Source organism: Apium graveolens, chromosome 3 (assembly GCF_009905375.1).
Source record: "Apium graveolens cultivar Ventura chromosome 3, ASM990537v1, whole genome shotgun sequence".
NCBI lineage: Eukaryota > Viridiplantae > Streptophyta > Magnoliopsida > Apiales > Apiaceae > Apium > Apium graveolens.
In genome coordinates, this window is record NC_133649.1 from 142,099,102 (window position 1) to 142,106,396 (window position 7,295).

The 7,295-nt window shown below is 34.6% G+C and overlaps 1 non-coding gene across 1 annotated transcript; it reads left to right on the forward strand.

The window, feature by feature from the left end:
- Positions 1 to 5,350: 5,350 nt before the first annotated feature.
- Positions 5,351 to 5,457, forward strand: LOC141716366 (small nucleolar RNA R71). The gene has a single exon (XR_012573078.1). It is a non-coding gene; the product is annotated as a small nucleolar RNA R71 (small nucleolar RNA).
- Positions 5,458 to 7,295: the final 1,838 nt, after the last annotated feature.

Here is a 7,295-nt window from a genome sequence, read left to right on the forward strand (position 1 = left end):
CTTAAAATGTAAGCAGTTAAATAAAATGGTTGTTCTTTTCTCTTTTTTTTCTTTTTTCTCTCTCTCTCTCTCTCTCTCTCTCTCTCTCTCTTTTTCAACAGAAATTAAAATATGAAAAGCTGTAAAACAATAAAGTGAAGATAAATGCTGTAAAACTGTAAAGACTGAAATTTAAATAAAAGAAATTTGAAAAAGTTCAGTTTATATATATGACACCAACCTCAAGTGTAAATGCTTGATATAAAAAGTCTCGCTCTGCTGGTTATCACCGCGGCTACAAGTCATACTACCACTACATGTCAAACTACTACTACAGGTCAAGCTACTAATACACACATACACACTACTTACTAGGTTATACTATGCTGCCTCTATATACATCTGTACTCTGAAGTCACTGTCTCAAAACCCAGGCGGAATACGCCTCAGCTCATCCCTAAGTTCCTGGACCAAAGTTTGTGCCAAGCGGAATATCCTGTAGAACTCTGCGAAAGAAGGTGGTCCCTCATGGGTCAAATCATCGAGCTCCCAAGTGGCACTCATCAAAACCGACTGCAATCGCTGTCTCATATAGTAATCCGGCTGTAGTGCCGCTAACGGTCCTCTGTCCCTATGGTCAAACAAATGCATAATCTCGCGGCACTGTGCTCTCCAATACTCCACATCATGCCTCATAACCATGTACTCATGGTAGGGTACCATGTGCGGCTGTGCAACCTGACCTACTAACTCCTGTGAAGGAACCCTCAGTATACCTGCACCCTGTTGTGGTAATCCTAACTGTAGATCCACATCATGCTCTCCCATCCCCTCAACTGGAATCATCTGAAATACATCCGGCTCTGGGGAATGCACTGGTATAGGAGGTAACACTGGTGGTGGTGGTAACTCTAGCTCAATCCCCGGTATAAACTGATGCTCAACTGGTAAAGGAACCATCGGCTCAAAGAACTCAAATGGATCGAACATCTCTATAGGGTCCTGGACTATCCCATGTACTTGTGGTACCGGCTCCTGTGGCAATGGTGGTGGAGGTGGTAGAGGAGGAAACATGTACTCAGATACTGGAGGTATAACTGGTGTTGCTCGCCCGGTGACTGTCCTCTCAGAAGACGTAGAATAACCAGAAGATGCCATCTGATAATATACCAAAGGAAAAAAAAGAAAAGGTCATTAAACAATCCTAAGATTTATACTTTCCTATTCTAGTTTGACCTAAATCCTAACATTACTCTTTCTATTTGTCTATTCCTATCCTATGTGATCTCCCTATCTTATCTTAATCCTAATATTCTTGTTTTCAGGGACCAAACCTACAGCTCTGATGCCAAACCTGTAACGCCCTCCAGACCCGGGGTATAAGTCTGGGGGTTACTATCTAATCACCAAACCTGTACAATCTGATTAACAAATAATAAAGAAATGAAACTAAACCCCTTTAACACTAACCAGGATCTTTTTAGGTTGAAGTATGAAAATAAGAACCACTAACTACTTTTATTACAAACCAAATTCAAAATCTCACAAACTCTCTTTATTACAAACCATTGTCTAATCAGTTTTAAACTAAGTTCATCTTTTATTCAAACACCCACATTCACAATCTACACACCACCTGTTCAGGCAACTCAAAGCTTTCTTCCTGGATTGGGATCAACACCTTGGGTATGAGAGGATCCCAAGGCTTGACCCGCTTCTTTACCATTCGAGTCCTGATGGGTTTCATATTCCTTCTTAATTGAAAACAATAAGGTGAATAACAACAAAAAGGGTGAGCCAAAAATTGCTCAACAAGTCCGCAAAATATAAACAGTATTAAAACATTTTAAATCAAACCGTAACCCGGGTATATCTGCAAAGATATAATCCCACGAGAATAGAAAGAATGCCATTATTGGTGAATACAAACGAACTAAATTGGACTCAAGTTCGCATCTATACCCTGCTGATCAGCCAGGATACAGTGCAGATCTATATCTCACTATATAGATCCCGTCGGGCACCCAGGCACTACGACCCATCTCAAGGATCCGGTTTTGTCCCGGTCCTTAGGATTAAGTAAACTTAATCCCCAAAGTATTATTATCCAGTCCCTGGAATAGCAACCGGAACAATCGGTATACTTTGACATATTCTAATCACCGGAATATATCAACAATTGTGAGTAGAAATTGGAATATGAATAATAAAGTCAAATGAAAAAGGATAAGCAAGAATCGAAATGAAATATGAACAAGGGAATTAAAAGAGTGCAAGCGTGATAAGAATCTGAGAAGAATATCACTATTCTGAAAATAGAATAGGGGAGAAACTTGCCTTCTGCGCGACTCACTGCAATTAAATCAGCTTCGTCTATCACCTACTCGACCTGCCTTGCTGGCTTAGCTTCTGTTAGTAAAAATAGACTGGTTAAGTCATTTCGTACTCCAATTGTATCTTGAATCGACTTCACATCGTTCCTATTGTCTACCCATGCGTTGATAAATGACTCGTATATTACATATAAGCAAGTAAGACTCGATTAACCACATAATACACATAATCACATAAGCACATAATCATTTTTATAGTTAAAATAATTTTTAGAATCAAAATCGACTTGTTAATCGCTCCACTGATCACCATCTGCCTCATTTCCCATTTTTCCGGAATTTTTCGGATTCGTCTCGGCACGCACTTCGACTGATAATCAAGCAATTAATAAAGTCAAATAATTTCTAGAAGAAATTAGGTCTTAATGTTATTTTTAATGAAAAGGATTTATTTTTCTGAGTCAAATGACTTTTGTTTCGCTCAAATCGGACTAACAATCTAATTAATATCAATTAAACACTGATAATTCAATTTATTATTCAATATAAATAATTATTACTAATTTTTAAACCCTAAAATATTTTTTAAATAATTATTTAAGAAAAATCAAAGTCAAAAATAATTTTTCTATAATTTTTGGAGTTAAAATGAATATGTTATGATTTATTGAAAATTATTTGATTAATTATCGAAATAATTAATCATTTTTAAATAATTAATAAATAATAAATGAATAATTAATAAGTAATTATTTAATAATTTAAAATAATTAATCCCTAATTATTAGGATTAATTACAATTTATTACAAATATTTACAATTTATTATTACTTACTCGATTAGATCGGTTATTTACAAATAAATAATCGATATCAATATCTGATACGTTAATTATCGAATATATAAGTTATTATTCGAATCAGAATCCAATTCAACGATCAACTACTCATATTTCTACGAGTTACTCGAATTCCTTGCATAATTATTAAACTATTATGTTTATTATTACAGTTTAATCGATTATTTGTATTTAATTATTCGTTACGAATAATTATTACGATATTTTACGAATAATTAACTATCGCTCCAATAATAATAATCGAACTTATCGTTCAATTACCTGTATAGATACAAGTTACTCATTTTATTTAACTAATTATCGAATCTTTACTCGTAATATTCGATAAATTTTAATCCTTAATTATTAACTAATTACTTAATTACTAAATAATAAATAAATAGATAAATAATTAAATAAGTAATTAAATACTTAATTACATCACTAAATTCGAATTTATAAATTAAAAACATAATTTAGGAATTATTAATAAAAAAATTCAGAATTTAAATTATATTTTTTTAGAATTTACAAAACTAACTTCTGATTTTATAAAATAGAAATAATTAATAAAAATATCAGAAACAGTTTTTAGGAAATGAAATTGGGTTTTATTGGATTGAAACCGGGTTGACTTAGAACCCAACCGGGTCGGGTCCGGGTTGGCATGAACACCCGCCGGTGTTCTTCACAATCCCAGAACCCGGCAAGGTTCCGGCCACTAGAACTCGATTCCGGCGAAGTCAATTCCTGGCCCAAACAACACGGTTTTGGTTCGATTTTTGCTGCCAATCCATTCACCATCGTCCCAGCTACTCGTCCCTGCCATCCTCCTTCTCCACCCACCCCTGTGACATTTTCTCCGGCTAAAAACAGTGCAACAGCCGGCGAGCTTTGTTGCAAACTCCGGCGACCCGAAAACGGAATCCAGATCACACAAAGCCGATGCCAATCGACTAGAAATTTAACACTCTACATGATTCTAACAACAAAATCTTCTAACAATCATTCAAACTCTAAACGTGAATTCAAAAACGGGCCGAACACTCAAAAACATGAATCACAAATCTGGGAATGGAAAAATCACTTAAAAATACGTATAATCATCTACACAACCTGGGCAATCTGTTCATATAACTCTCATCAACCAAAACACAACGATTTGTAAATACCCAAATCAGTTCAAGAACCCTAAGAATCGAACTACGATATCTAGCTATCGTCAGTAAAATTAACTAACAGAAATCCAACATACATCATCAAACAAAGCCATATCCAGCATCAATTTTAACAGATAACCCTAAAATAAAAAAGTACCAATTCTAGCATAAACCCTAGAATTACAAATTGAAAATCGAAGCAACAAAATACAAAATTGATGAAAGAAATAGAAAGTAGAGATCATGAGCTTTCGATTTACTACTCAGATGTCTGATTTGGAGGTCGGAATCACGATCAAATCTCCGGTTGAAATCAAGAACACCAAACCCTAATTTCTGGAAAATATGGGGAAATTGCAGAATTTCTGATTTTTAATTAAATAAATTAATAATAATTAGGGTATTTATAGCTGCAAAATTAATACTCCTAAATAAAATAAGGGGCTAATTATATATCTAATAAAAATATTTGGCCCTAATTTTTATAATTTTTGAGTATTAAAATTTAATTTATAAATATTTTATGTATGCAATATATATGTCAAAATTTCCCAAAAATTGTGAATAATGTAAAAATACAAAGAAATGGTATAAATAAAAGTCCTATAATTTTATAAAATAAAAATATGATTTTTGTGGGGTTTTTAATACCCAATGGGGCCCGGAAAAGTCATTTTTCACAAAACGAGAAAATTTATAAAATATCTAGATGTTCAGAATAATGCGATGGTAAAAGCCGTTTGATGAAAAATAAGGCCCATTGTTTTATTTGAAATACTGGCTTTAAAATCATGGTTTGGGTCGTAAAACGTTTGAAATGAAAGCGATGAATGCAAAATAAAATATCTGAAAAATATCTTTAAAATACTGAAATGACACGGATTACACGTAACACGTAACAATTAGGATTAGACAGATAATTACATATAAATGACACATTAATACACATAATTTATTATAAATATGATATAATACAGACGTAAGTTTCCCGGTCGTTACACAATCCATTATAGAAACAGTTAATGATCATCTAGTCAGGCATCCCATGGTGAGGACACTTTCTAAGAATCTCCTTATAACGATCCCAAACCTCACATAAAGATTCTCCAGATTGCTGAGCAAATTGAGTAAGTGCGTTTCTGATCGCAACAGTCTTCACCATATGAAAGAATTTAGTTAAAAACTTTTGAGCAAGATCATCCCATTTGGTGATAGAGCCTGATGGTAGAGAATGTAACCGGAACTTAGCTTTACCCCGCAGAGAGAATGGGAAAAGCCTCAACTTAATAACATCTTCAGAAACTCCATTGATCTTTAAAGTGTTGTAGATCTTGATGAAATCTCTGATGTGCATGTTGGGGTCTTCTGTCGGTGAACCCCCAAACTGAACTGAGTTATGTATCATCTAAATCGTGCTCGACTTGATCTCAAAGGTATTAGCCGAGATGGCTGGTCGAACAATGCTAGACTGAATATTATTTATCTTTGGTTGAGAGTAATCCATCAAAGCCTTCAGATTCGCTTCTGGTTCTCCCATTGCAATAAGTTCTTCTTCCTTCTCAACTAAGATCTCTTCTTCAACTTTCTTCTCAACTACAACTTCTTCCTTAGCTTGATCCAGTGTTCTCTTACGAGACCGAGAACGCGTATGCATACATGCTCGCTAGAGTATCTGAAACACGACAAGAAAATAAGTAAGTAAGTATGTCCGAGTCAATAAACTTTAACGACCAATAATGACAAACACATAAACTAAAAATTAACACCGAATTCCCCGGCAGTGGCGCCAAAAACTTGTTAGGGCTAGAACATGCGCTAATACTCACGCAAGTATACGCGATCGCAAGTAATATAGAATTAATTCTAGTTCATTCCCACATGGACTGGTTTAGGTTAATTTTAATCAATGTATTTATGCAACAACGGTATGGTTATTATCCAATGTTAATACGAATAACAAATTTAGGTTGTTTATAACTAAGATTAACTAAGAGATTATACTAAAGAACATTACCTAAGAGAGTAAAGAGAGTTGAATACTATATGACACAAACATGTGATTCTAACTTCATTAAATACTTCATTCAATAGCCTTTTCATTCTTAACTTTAGCATGTAATGGTGATGACACTAATCAGATAACACGAAACTGATAAACGCCAACTTTCGTTGTACGAATACCATACTACCAGACATCCACAAAAGAGATAGAAGCCGAATATACACCAATTATATTGAGACCCTATATATCTATAGAATTTGACAATATAACGGTTTAATGAACAAGTTATCTATCATGATTACATAGGGCAAGTAAGATGGTTAAAATTACCTACGAATTATGCATATCAAATACATGAACATATGCTAGCATGGCAAGTTCTAAACCCTTAAATTCACTTTCGCTTCATTAAAGATTAACGCGCTATCTTATAAGTTCGCGACGCTCATAAGACGAATAAGCACAAACAATACTAGGTTATCATACAATCACCACACACTAAGGCATCGAAACAAATTAACTAAAAAAATCCATAAATAAATCCGTTAGAACCCCACGATAACGATTAGCCCATATTTGGACTCATCATCAACGTGGGTTCCGATGAAAGCATGGTATAATAAACGTAGTCTTTACGCTAAATAAATAATAAACCAAGTATGAAATAAGAGTATAGGTTCACAAGCAAGAAAACTAGCATCCAAAGTTACAACTTAAAACAAAGAATCACAAGAATAAACTAGATCCTATTCGCCTTGGTTGAATTGTGCTATACGGTCTTCTACGCCTTCTCATTAAGCTCTGATACGTCTTGTTATGAAAAACGACCTTAAGTTATGTTTATATAGCAGCCCATGCAGATTATAAGTCTTCTGGATCAAAATCAGAGGAGAATCAGGATTTTGAAATCCCGACCCGGCGCGCGCAGGCGCGCTGTACGCGCGCTTCTACAGCGCGGGCGCGCTGACTCTCTGGAGAATTTT